Genomic DNA, 13,423 nt, shown 5'->3' with positions numbered 1-13,423 from the left:
TCTCTCAAAGGAGGAGCAATGTAGTGAAGAGCACATGGTCTGATAACAAATCAGGCATTGAGAGCAAGCCCTGGAAGTCAGGAAACAGCCAGAGTGACAGAAATTTTTGGCAAGGAAGCCTAACTTGGAGTCTGAAATGAAACCAAGACTTTAGGCATTGAGATTAGGGGTGTAAGCAGAGGGTAAGGACTCTCTGATTTAAATTAGATGTAGGTTTTAATCTGGAGTTAGGTCAGGGAAATAGAATGCTCTAAAATAATCCCTCCCCCAAATAAAATAAAATGATCCCAAACAAGAATCATGACTGCATGGCATAAGAGCTGGAAACTTAGCCTTAGAAAATGTAAGTTCTAGTTTCCAGATGAGTGATCTTGAACAGGCATTATAACCTCTCTGTGACTCAGTTTCCTCTCTGGTAAAATTAGAAGGTTGGGCCAGAGGAACCCAAGGTTTCAAGGGGGTGATTCTGGGTTCATATTTACTCTAATTACTAAAGATTTTAGACCATCTGAGAATCCTGCACCTTGCTGAAAATTATTTTAAATATTAAGGTTTTGTGTAAGAGTTCATTTGAAAATAGAACTCTACTGAAAAAAAATAGCTTGAAAACCACTTGAACAGGTGCTACTAAGAGTCTGATTTTATGATATAAACTAGAATTATTTATCCTTCCACTAAATAACCCTAGTTGATAAGTGATTTGTGTTTTAACACTTGAGAGTTTCTTGTGAAGAAAAGGGCCTAAAGTACCTTTGGCAGAGGGAGAAATCAGATATTTGGATTTCTGATCAAATATCTTTACAATCGTATTTTACATTAAAAAGAAGTACACGTTCTGATGTATTATATATAATACTTTTTTTTTAACAGTAAAGAGAAGTATAAGGAAGAAGATGGAAATCATATGGATGCCTTTAAGCTGGAGAAAATAATCATCACCATTTCATTTATTTTCTTCTTGTCTTTTTTCTGTTTGTGTGTGTGCATGCCCACATCACAATGTATTTCAACAAACTTAAGGGGCTTTATTTATATTCTGTACATTTTAAGGTGAGTAGGAATAGTGTAGTAGGAGTGCTAAAATATTACAAAAGTAGCCAGATTACAAGACCATGTAAACACATCATAAAAGGGATAAATACAATCCGCTACAAAAGTTAAGCAGAAGGCTTCTCTGGTAGTCCAGTGGTTAAGAATCTGCCTTGCAATGCAGGGGACACAGGTTTGATCCCTGGTCTGGGAAGACTAGGGATCAAAAGTCCTGCATGTCGCGGAGCAACTAAGCCCGAGCATCACAACTACTGAGCCCACACTTTAGAGCCCGTAAGCTGTAACTGCTGAGGCCATGAGTTACAACTGAAACCCAGGTGCCCTAGAGCCTGTGCTCTGCAACAAGAGAAGCCATTGCAATGAGAAGCCTGCACACTGCAATGAAGAGTAACCCCCACTCGCTGCAACTGAAAAAGCCCAAGTGCAGCAATGAAGACCCCCTACAGGCAAAAAATAAAAATAAACCTTAAAAAAAAAAAGTTCAGCAGAAATGAGATCACTTTAAAGAAAAGCAATATTTTATTTTTTAGCTGCAACACAAGGCATGCAGAACGTCCTCCTTAACCAGGGATTGAACCCACGCTCCCTGCATTGGAAGCATGGAGTCTTACCCACTGGACCACCAGGGAAGTCCCTGAGATCATGTTTAACTGGGTAGAAGTTTCAGAATTAAGGGAAAAGAAGTCCAATGCGTTTTAGATAGACTGATGTGAGAGAGAAGATATTATTGGATAAGAGGAGAGGTTATTGAAATGCAAATGAAGGGAACATGTGTTGATTGATCAGTCCCAGAGAGAAATCCATCTAGACTATCTCCCTAGTCTCTGCTTTCTGTTCCTGGCTTGGCATTTCACACACAGGCAGGCTTCGTCTTATTGTGCTTCACAGATACTGCACTTTTTACAAATTAAAGGTTTGTGGCAGCCCTGCATTGAGCAAGTCTATCAGCTCAATTTTCCATCAGCATTTACTCATTTCATGTCTTGTGTCACAATTTGATAACTCTTACAATATTTTAAAGCCTCCACCAGCAAAAAGATTATAATTCATTGAAGGCTCATATGATGGTTAGAATTTTTAGCAATAAAGTGCTTTTTACTTGAGGTGTGTACATTATTTTTTTTAGACATAGTGCTATTGCACATTGAAGAGACTACATATAATGCAAATATAACTTTTATATGCACTAAGAAACCAAAATATTCCTGTGACTTGCTTTATTGTGATATTCAGTTTATAGTAGAAGTCTGGAACTGAACCTTCAATATCTCCAAATTATATCTATATAGCTAAAATAGCAACATTATTTATAATTGCCAACATATGGAAGCAACCTAGGTGTCCAAAAAAAGATGAATGGATAAAGATGTACAATATATATATTGTATGTATACAATATATGTATACAATATACACAATGGAATATTACTCAGCCATAAAAAATAATGAAATTTTGCCATTTGCAACTACATGGATGGACTCAGAGGGTATTATGCTAAGTGAAATGCATCAGACAAAGACAAATACCATATGATATGTGGAATTTAACAAACAAGACAAACTAGTGAATATAACAAGAAAGAAACAGACTCAGAGAACTAACTAGTGGTTACCAGTGGTAGGTGGGAAGAAGGAAGGGCATAATAGGGGTAGGGATTTAAGATGTAGAAACTACTACGTGTAAAATAAATAATCTATAAGGATATATAGACAACACAAGGAATATAGTTAATATTTTATAATAACTATAAATGGAATATAACCTTTAAAATTGTGGATCATTATGTTGTACACTTGAAACATATATAATATCGCACATCAACTATATCTCAATTAGAAATAATTTGTATCCTAGTCCCATAAACTATTAATATATTTTGGCTTTCCTAAGCCATTGCTGACATAGGATAGAAGATTCACAGTTGAAACAAAGAGTCCTGTCAATGTCAATGTGGGGTACCTCTTCACAACTGCTCCAGCAAAGCACAGTTGCCGCTCCTGACCTCGGATGTGGGGTGTTTCCTCTTGCTGCTCTGGCACCGAGCAGTGTTCAGTATCATGGATATCCAAGTCTACGCCCCAACCAGTAATGCTGAATAAGCTGAAGTTGAACAGTTCTATGAAGACCTACTAGACCTTCTAGAAGTAACACCCAGAAAAGATGTCCTTTTCATTATAGAGGACTGGAATACAAACGCAGAAAGTCAAGAAACACCTGGAGTAACAGGCAAATTTGGCCTTGGAGTACAGAATGAAGCAGGGCAAAGGCTAATAGAGTTTTGCCAAAAGCATGCACGGGTCATAGCAAACACCCTCTTCCGACAACACAAGAGAAGACTCTACACATGGACATCACCAGATGGTCAACACCAAAATCACATTGATTATATCTGCAGCCAAAGATGGAGAAGTTCTATACTATCAGCAAAAACAAGACTGGGAGCTGACTGCGGCTCAGATCACGTACTCCTTATTGCCAAATTCAGACTTAAATTGAAGAAAGTAGGGAAAACCACTAGATCATTCAGGTATGACCTAAATCAAGAGAGTTCCAGAAAAACATCTATTTCTGCTTTATTGACTATGCCAAAGCCTTTGACTGTGTGAATCACAATAAACTGTGGAAAATTCTGAAAGAGATGGGCATACCAGACCACCTGACCTGTCTCTTGAGAAACCTGTATGCAGGTCAGGAAGCAACAGTTAGAACTGGACATGGAACAACAGACTGGTTCCAAATAGGAAAAGGAGTATGTCAAGGCTGTATATTGTCACCCTGCTTATTTAACTTATATGCAGAGTACATCATGAGAAACACCGGGCTGGAAGAAACACAAGCTGGAATCAAGATTGCCAGGAGAAATATCAATATCCTCAGATATGCAGATGACACTGCTCTTATGGCAGAAAGTGAAGAAGAACTAAAGAGCCTCTTGATGAAAGTGAAAGAGGAGAGTGAAAAAGTTGACTTAAAACTCAACGTTCAGTAAACGAAGATCATGGCATCTGGTCCCATCACTTCATGGGAAATAGATGGGGAAACAGTGGAAACAGTGTCAGGCTTTATTTTTTTGGGCTCCAAAATCACTGCTGATAGTGATTGCAGCCATGAAATTAAAAGACGCTTACTCCTTGGAAGGAAGGTTATGGCCAACCTAGCTAGCATATTTAAAAGCAGAGACATTACTTTGCCAACAAAAGTCCGTCTAGTCAGGGCTATGGTTTTTCCATTGGTCATGTATGGATGTGAGAGTTGGACGGTGAAGGAAGCTGAGCGCCGCAGAATTGATGTTTTTGAATTGTGGTGTTGGAGAAGACTCTTGAGAGTCCCTTGGACTGCAAAGAGATCCAATCAATCCATCCTAAAGGAGATCAGTCCTGCGTGTTCATTGGAACGACTGATGTTGAAGCTGAAACTCCAATACTTTGGCCACCTCATGCGAACAGTTGACTCATTGGAAAAGACCCTAATGCTGGGTAGGATTGAGGGCAGGAGGAGAAGGGGACGACAGAGGCTGAGATGGTTGGATGGCATCACCGACTCGATGGACATGGGTTTGGGTAGACTCCGGGAGTTGGTGATGGACAGAGAGGCCTGGCGTGCTGCAATTCATGGGGTCGCAAAGAGTCAGAACGACTGAGCGACTGAACTGAACTGAATACAGTGGAAGTGAGGAATAGACTTAAGGGACTAGATCTAACAGAGTGCCTGATGAACTATGGTTGGAGTTTCATGACACTGTACAGAAGACAGGGATCAAGACCATCCCCAAGAAAAAGAAATGCAAAAAAGCAAAATGGCTGTCTAAGGAGGACTTACAAATAGCTGTGAAAAGAAGAGAAGTGAAAAGCAAAGGAGAAAAGGAAAGATATACCCATTTGAATGCAGAGTTTCAGAGAATAGCAAGGAGAGATAAGAAAGCCTTCCTCAGTGATCAATGCAAAGAAATAGAGGAAAACAACAGAATGGGAAAGACTAAAGATCTCTTCAAGAAAATTAGAGATACCAAGGGAACATTTTGTGCAAAGGTGGGCACAATAAAGGACAGAAATGGTATGGACCTAACAAAAGCAGAAGATTTTAAGAAGAGGTGGCAAGAATACACAGAAGAACTATACAAAAAAGATCTTCATAACCCAGATAATCACGATGGTGTGATTACTCATCTAGAGTCAGACATCCTGGAATGTGAAATCAAGTGGGCCTTAGGAAGCATCACTACAAACAAAGCTAGTGGAGGTGATGGAATTCCAGTTGAGCTATTTCAAATCCTGAAAGATGATGCTGTGAAAGTGCTGCAGTCAATATGCCAGCAAATTTGGAAAACTCAGCAGTGGCCACAGGACTAGGAAAAGTCAGTTTTCATTCCAATCCCAAAGAAAGGCAATGCCAAAGAATGTTCACACTACCACACAATTTCACTCATCTTACATGCTAGTAAAGTAATGCTCACAATGCTCCAAGCCAGGCTTCAACAATACGTGAACTGTGAACGTCCAGATGTTCAAGCTGGTTTTAGAAAAGGCAGAGGAACCAGAGATCCAATTGCCAACATCCTCTGGATCATCAAAAAAGGAATAGAGTTCCAGAGAAACATCTATTTCTGCTTTATTGACTATGCCAAAGCCTTTGACTGTGTGGATCACAATAAACTGGAAAATTCTGAAAGAGACGGGAATATCATATCACCTTACCTGTCTCCTGAGAAATCTGTATGCAGGTCAGGAAGTAACAGTTAGAGATGGACTTGGAACAACAGGCTGGTTCCAAATTGGGAAAGGAGTATGTCAAGGCTGTATATTGTCATCCTGCTTATTTAACTTATAAACAGATTACATCATGAGCAATGCTGGATTGGATGAATCATAAGCTGGAATCAAGATTGCTGGGAGAAATATCAATAACCTCAGAGGTGCATATGACACCACCCTTATGGCAGAAAACGATGAAGAACTAAAGAGCCTCTTGAAGAAAGTGAAAGAGGAGAGTGAAAAAGTTGGCTTAAAGCTCAACATTTTGAAAACTAAGATCATGGCATCTGGTCCCATCACTTCATGACAAATAGATGGGGAAACAATGGAAACAGGGGCAGACTTTATTTTTTGGGCTCCAACATCACTGTTGATGGTGATTGCAGCCATGAAATTAAAAGATGCTTACTCCTTGGAAGAAAAGTTATGACCAAACTTGACAGCATATTAAAAAGCAGAGACATTACTTTGCCAACAAAAGTCCATCTAGTCAAGGCTATGGTTTTCCCAGTAGTCACGTACGGATGTGAGAGCTGAACTATAAGGAAAGCTGAGCACCGAAGAATTGATGTTTTTGAAGTGTGGTGTTGGAGAAGACTCTTGAGAGTCCCTTGGACTGCAAGGAGATTCAACCAGTGCATCCTAAAGGAAATCAGTCCTGAATATTCATTGGAAGGACTGGTGTTGAAGCTGAAACTCCAATATTTTGGCCACCTAATGCGAAGAGCTGACTCATTTTAAAAGACCCTGATGCTGGGAAAGATTAAAGGTGGGAGGAGAAGGGGATGACAGAGGATGAGATGGTTGGATGGCATCATCGACTCAATGGACATGAGTTTGAGTAAACTGCTAGAGTTGGTGATGGACAGGGAAGCCTGGGGTGCTGCAGTCCATGGGGTTGGGGACACAACTGAGCAACTGAACTGAACTGAACTGAATGTCAGTGTAGAGCAATCTATTTTCAGACACCATGTGAAGTAAGAAGCAATTATTTTTATCATAATAGGGCATATAAACCCCACCCCTATCTTTCTTAAGCCATTTGAGTACCAGAATAGAACATCATTGATCTTACAAAGAGATGGCAACATGAAGATCATCCTTGTCTGTAGCCAGTCAGCAATTTCCCCAGATGTCACATACAGACTTCCATATATATAGACTGTGCTATGAGCAAGTAAGCAAGTAAAGACTGAGACTTCACCCTAAGGTTTCCAAAACAAGATGCAGCATAGGTTTTGCTGGACGAAAACAGAGTAGAACATGTAGGCGGAAAATCCAATCTGAATCAAGTCATTGCTGGTTACTGAGCCATTGAATCCGGTGACGGCCAGTTTCTTTCCAAGGAAGAACTGTCACTGGGATCAGAGCCTGCTGCGCGTTCATTGTGTATTAGTTGTTTGATGAAGACATGGCTATGCTTCAAGGGGATTTACATTCTGAACCTGTTTGCTGGAGCCCAGCTCAGCACCTCTCATGAGCCCTTAAAGAAAAACCAACTCCCTAAGTCTTTAGAGAGTTGGATTCTTTATTGAAGACTAATGGGAAAAGAAGAGGAGGGTTATATTACATACTATGCTTGAAATCTTCATGAAAATCCTCTTTAGCTATATCTCTCCTCCCTCTGAAGTTCCTCTTTTTCACCAGCCACTTCATCTTTCTCAATACTTCCCTTAGCTGCTCCTGCTGACCTACTGGCCCTGGTTTGTCAGGTATCTGCTCTAGTAACCCTCTCTTCTTATCTCTCTTCTACCTTGTACAGAGCTATTTAAAACTTCTCTCTTTTTTTTTTCAACTGTTTTTCCCTCAGTTTTTTAAAAATAATTTTTAAAATAGTTCATATTACTTTATTTTTTGCCAACTTCTTTTGAGGGTGTCACAAAATTGTAAAATTGCAAACTTTCCCTACTTTGAATTTCACAATTTTGTATGTGTACTAAGACGTATTGTCTGTTTTCAGAATGTCTGTTTAGTAATTTTCAACAAATCTTCATACTCTTTCAACAGAAAGAAATTTGAGGTACACATAAGCACTCTTTTGGGTACTATTATAACTGGTTGCATGTCCAGTTGACCTCACTGTCAGTGTCAAGGTTTTGATGTGCCAGAAGTTGACTGAACCAGATAATAAGACCATCCCATTTCCCGAGTACTTTACATTTTCTGCCCTCCTATTCATCCCACTGATGAGAATGGCAAGACAGATCAGTTGAAATCATCGTTGCTTAAATTCTACTGCAAGTTTCTAGAAGAGTGGCTTAATTGGCGCTGTGGCAATGCTGGGTAGGCTATACCGGTGGGGAAAGAGGCTAAAATTGGAGAATCAGTTTACAAATTCTGTTATTTCTGTGGCCACTGGAAAGACGTCCCTTGAAGGGAACCTAAGATAATTCTCCCAGTTCTACTATAGGCTGGGTGAGGTATTTTTTTGTTCTGGACAATTTGTTATTTCCCATTTGCTTTTCCACCTAGGAAAGGAGCACTTTGTAAAGAAGATTTGACTAATCTGGTCAGTGGAAAGTCATGGCTATTCTTTTTTTAACCTAATAAATTAAAATTCGTGTTTTATAAATCAGCAATACTAAATATACAAATATGAATTCATTTTGGAGAGACTGATACTCATCTGGGCCAATAAAAGGGAAATATTTCAAATATCTTAATATTAAATTAAATACTTATGTATAAAATAGTAAGACATAGGAATCTGTGTGGCATCTTAGTCAGTTTTGTCCCCACCTTCCCCTTTACTTTTTAATTGCTGTATGTCATTTCAAGGTCATTTATCTCTGTTCTTCAGCTTCCTAATATATGTAAGGAAGATAATACTTATTCTAAAGTGTTCTTTTAAGAATCAAATTGCCATACAATGGAATATTACTCAGCCATAAAAAGGAACACATTTGAGTGAGTTCTAATGAAGTGGATGAACCTAGAACCTACTACACAGAGTGAAGTAAGTCAGAAAGAGAAACACAATATCATATATTAATGCATATATATGGAATCAAGAAAGATGGTACTGATGAACCTGTTTGCAGGACAGCAATGGAGACACAGACATAGAGTACAGACTTGTGGACAGAGTGGGGGAAGGAGAGGGAGGGGCAAATTGAAAGAGTAACACTGAGACATCTACATTACCATATGTAAAATAGATAGCCAGTGGGAATTTGCTGTATGATGCTGGGAGCTCAAACCCAGAGATCTGTGACAACCCAGAGGGGTAGGGTGGGGTGGGAGGTGGGAGGGAAGTTCAACAGGGAGGGGACAAATGGATATCTATGGTGGATTCATGTTGATGTATGGCAAAAACTAACACAATATTGTAAAGCAACTAATCTCCAATTAAATTTTTTTAAATAAAAAAAAAGGAAAAAGAATCGAATTGTCAGTAGAAGAAAAGACACTAGGAAAAAAAATGAGGTGTTACAAAATTTTAAAGGGATTAAAATTAAATTTATGACAGGAAATTATTTGGCCTTATGCTCCTATCAGTCATACCTGGTTGTACTGAAAGGGTTGTTGTTGTTTAGTCACTCAGTTGTTTCCAACTCTTTGCGACCCCATAGACTGCAGCATGCCAGGTTTCCCTATGCTTCACCATCTCCTGGAGCTTACTCAAACTCAAGACCATTGAGTCAGTGATGCCATCCAACCATCTCACTCTCTGTTGTCCCCTTCTCCTCCTGCCCTCAATCTTACCTAGCGTCAGGATATTTTCTAATGAGTCAGCTGTTTTCATCAGGTGGCCAAAGTACTGGAGCTTCAGCCTCAGCATCAGTCCTTCCAATGAATATTCAGGACTGCTTTCCTTTAGGATTGACTGGCTTGATCTCCTTGCAGTCCAAGAGACTCGCAAGAGCCTTCTCCAACACCACAGTTCAAAAGCATTAATTCTTCAGCACTCAACCTTCTTTATGGCCCAACTCAAAATATGTTAATTTATATAAAATGTATGCCCTTGTCTATGAATATTTACTGTCACAAGCTTAATTCTTGAAAATGACAAGTCACTCAGTCGTGTCTGACTCTTTGCAACCCCATGGACTGTGGCCCTCAGGCTCCTCTGTCCGTGGGATTCTCCAGGTAAGAATACTGGAATGGGTTGCTATTCCCTTCTCCAGGGGATCTTCTCAACCCAGGGATTGAACCCAGGTCTCCTGCATTGCAGGCAGATTCTTTACTGCATTCCTGGGGTTTGTAAAATGTCAAGAAACATTTGAATTAGGCATATTATTTCCTAGGGTAAGAAATTTTAGTGGGTTTACATTGATAAGTCTATAAAAGTGTTCTGGAATGATTAGAAAGATGTCCACTGAAGCGAACCAAATCAGATATTCTCAGTTCAGGGTAAATTGTTCTCTGCTCACCATAAAACTAATACTTCTTAATAACATTGAATAATCTCAGTGCCAAAGTCTCCCTTTTCTTGCACTCATGCCATTCCTCAGCTCTGCTTGAAAATTTGTACTCTTGCTACCACTGATATATCTATTCTAGAAAGGAACAGGCTGTCGTTTCCAGGACTGTCAAATCAGGAGCTTTCACAAGAATGCAAAGATTCACTCTATTATTGCACATCATAGAACTCATGCCTGTAGCTTGAAAATAGAAGTCTTTGGTGTAGGCATTTGCTTGTTTGACAGTTCTGTCCCAAATTTTGAAACCAGTGGTACTGTAAAGTGCCTGTCTGACAATGGTGTACCAGCGCTCATTCATGCAAAATAATTATTGTTCATGGTTCCTTAGCTGAAGTCAATAGCTCTGTGCAAAACACAACATAATGCAGAGATCTAAAGTTACTAAATCAAAACTGAGAAAAAGAAGAATTTTAAATGTGCTTGGCAGAAAAAAAAATAGCTTCTACAAGATTTGCCAAATGATTTCTCTCAACACAATGGAAGCTTCTAATATTTTTAAAAGAGCCTCCATGATAAGAAATAACAGTAACTTTTATTAGTGTGTCCTGGTAATTGTTATCACAGAACTTCTATGATGTCAAAGAGACAAAAGCAATTATGGACATAGCAAGTGGTACCCATTGCTTGTTCTCTAAACTTGAGACTGTATTTTCAGGTTTGTTTCTGTGAATTCAGGTTTTTGTTTTATTTTAATATCTATATCCAACATATCATCTACCCAGAAGGGCTTGATTTAATTAACCTAAGTAAGTATGTGATTACCAGCACAAACATGGAATGTTGAACTAGCAAAGTTTGGATTGGCCCTGGTGGCTCAGACAGTTAAGAATCTGCCTGCAATGTGGGAGGCCTGGGATTGATCCCTGGGTCAGGAAGATCCCCTGGAGAAGGAAATGGCAGCCCACTCCAGTATTCTTGCCTGGAGAATCCCATGGACAGAGGAGCCTGGCAGGCTGCAGTCCATGGGGTTGCAAAGAGTCGGACATAATTGAAGTGACTTAGCACAGTGTTTTTCTCCACATATGACACAATTTGTTCTCCCATTCTTCTGCTGATGGGCATTTAGGTTTTTCCAGTTTGGGACAATTACAAATAAAGCAGTGGAGACATTCTTAAGCAATCCCTTTTGTGCCTAAATGTCCTCATTTCTCTTGAGTGATACCTCAGAGTGGAAATGTTGCATTAGGTCCTACTATAGGTCCAGAGGAAGAATTCCAACAATTCCAGTCACAAAAATTCAATCATATACATGTGTGTGCATTTTAGTTGCTCAGTAATGTCCAACTCTTTGCAACCCCATGGACTGTAGCCTGCCAGGCTCCTCTGTCCATGGGATTCTCCAGGCAAGAATACTGGAGTGGGCTGCCATTTCCTTCTCCAGGGGATCTTCCTGATCCAGGGATCAATCCCAGGTCTCCCACCTGGATTAGGACCATAGCCTAGGCCTGTTTTTGTTTATAGGAACCTACAAGATGGTTTTCCTAGTGTGGGTACCCCATTTTTACACTCACAGGTAACATGTGAGAATCCCAATTGCTTCACACCCTCATCAGTATTTTATTTTATCTGTCTTTTTAATTCTTGCCATTTTAATGTTTGGGAGGAAATATCTCACTGTGGTTTGACTGCATATCTCTTAAGACTAATGCCATTGGACACTTTTGCATATGCTTCTTAACCATTCATATATCTTCTTTTGTGAAGTGTCTGTTCAAAACTTTTGCAATTTTTTCTGTTTTTAATTATATATTTTATCTCCTAATTACTGCTAGAGATAGTCTTTATATATTTTGCATACATGTTCTTTGTTAGATAAATGTATTGAAAATATTTTCTCCCAGACTGTGGCTTGCTTACTCATTTTTTTTTAAGTCTTTATTGAATTTGTTACAGTATCGCTTCTGTTTTATGTCTTGCTTTTTTGGCTGCAAGTCATGTGGGATCTTAGCTCCGTGACTAGGGATCAAACTCAAACCCGCTACATTGGAAGGTGAAGTCTTAACCACTGGACCACCAGGGAAGTCCCTTATTCATTTCCTTAATAATATCTTTTGATGAGCAGAATTCTTAATTTTGATGAACTCCAGTGTATCAATTTTTTCTCTTACAAATAATGTTTTTTGTGTCTAGCCTAAGAAATCTTTGTCAACTCCAAGGTCATGAAAATATTTTTCTATGTCTTATTCTAGAAGTTTTATAGTATAGTATTAGCTTTTAAGTCTATGATTCATCTTGAATTATTTTTATATGTACGGTGTGAGCTGGGGGTTGAAGTTCCTTTTTTTCCATATGGCTATCCAGTTGTTCCAGCTCCATTTATTGAAAACTTTCCTTTCTCTATTGCATTGCTTTGGAATCTTTGCTGAAAATCTAGCGCTAGTGGTAAAGAACCCACCTGCCAATGCAGGAGACTCAAGAGACGTGGGTTCCATTCTCGGGTTGGAGAGATACCCTGGAGGAGGACATGGCAACCCACTCTAGTATTCTTGTCTGGAGAATCCCATGGCCAGAGGAGCCTGGTGGGCTACATTCCATAAGGTCACAAAGAGTCAGACTCAACTGAAGAACTTGGCACAGTGTACAATGTCCTGAAAATCAACTGAACAACTAAGTGTGATTCTATTTCTAGATTCCTTTCTATCCTTTTGACCCACTTGTTTATCCTAAACCTTTACCATATTCTCTTGATTATCTTCATGAGTTTCATCATTTTTTAGTTCTGTTTTTGCGGCTACTTTTAACTTCAGCAGGTATTAGGTTCAGATTTTATTTTAAAAGTTAACACAATTTCCAAACTCCTCTGGACCTCAGTGACTGTAAAATAGGAAAAATAAAAACTCTTTTATAGGGTTGTTGGGAGAGATGAACAATACAGCATACCTTTAAAAGGGGCTTTCCTGGTGGCTCAGTGGTAGAGAACATGCCTGCCAATGCAGGAGATGTGGGTTCCATCCCTGGGTTGGGAAGATCCCCTGTAGAAGGAAATGGCAACTCACTCCAGTATTCCTTCCTGGGAAATGCCAGGGACAGAGGAGTCTGGTGGGCTACAGTCCATGGTGTCTCAAAAGAGTTGGACATGACTTAGCGATTAAAGAACAACAACACAATACCTTTAAAAAGTGTATTATAATTCTAAAATCATCTTTGTAAGTTTAGAATGCCGCTTAGTTTTCTTTCACTTTTTGCTCCCCTTCATC

The sequence above is a fragment of the Giraffa tippelskirchi genome, chromosome 4, assembly GCF_054371585.1.
Source record: "Giraffa tippelskirchi isolate mGirTip1 chromosome 4, T2T-mGirTip1v1.2.pri, whole genome shotgun sequence".
NCBI lineage: Eukaryota > Metazoa > Chordata > Mammalia > Artiodactyla > Giraffidae > Giraffa > Giraffa tippelskirchi.
Note: the sequence above shows the minus strand (reverse complement) of the source record.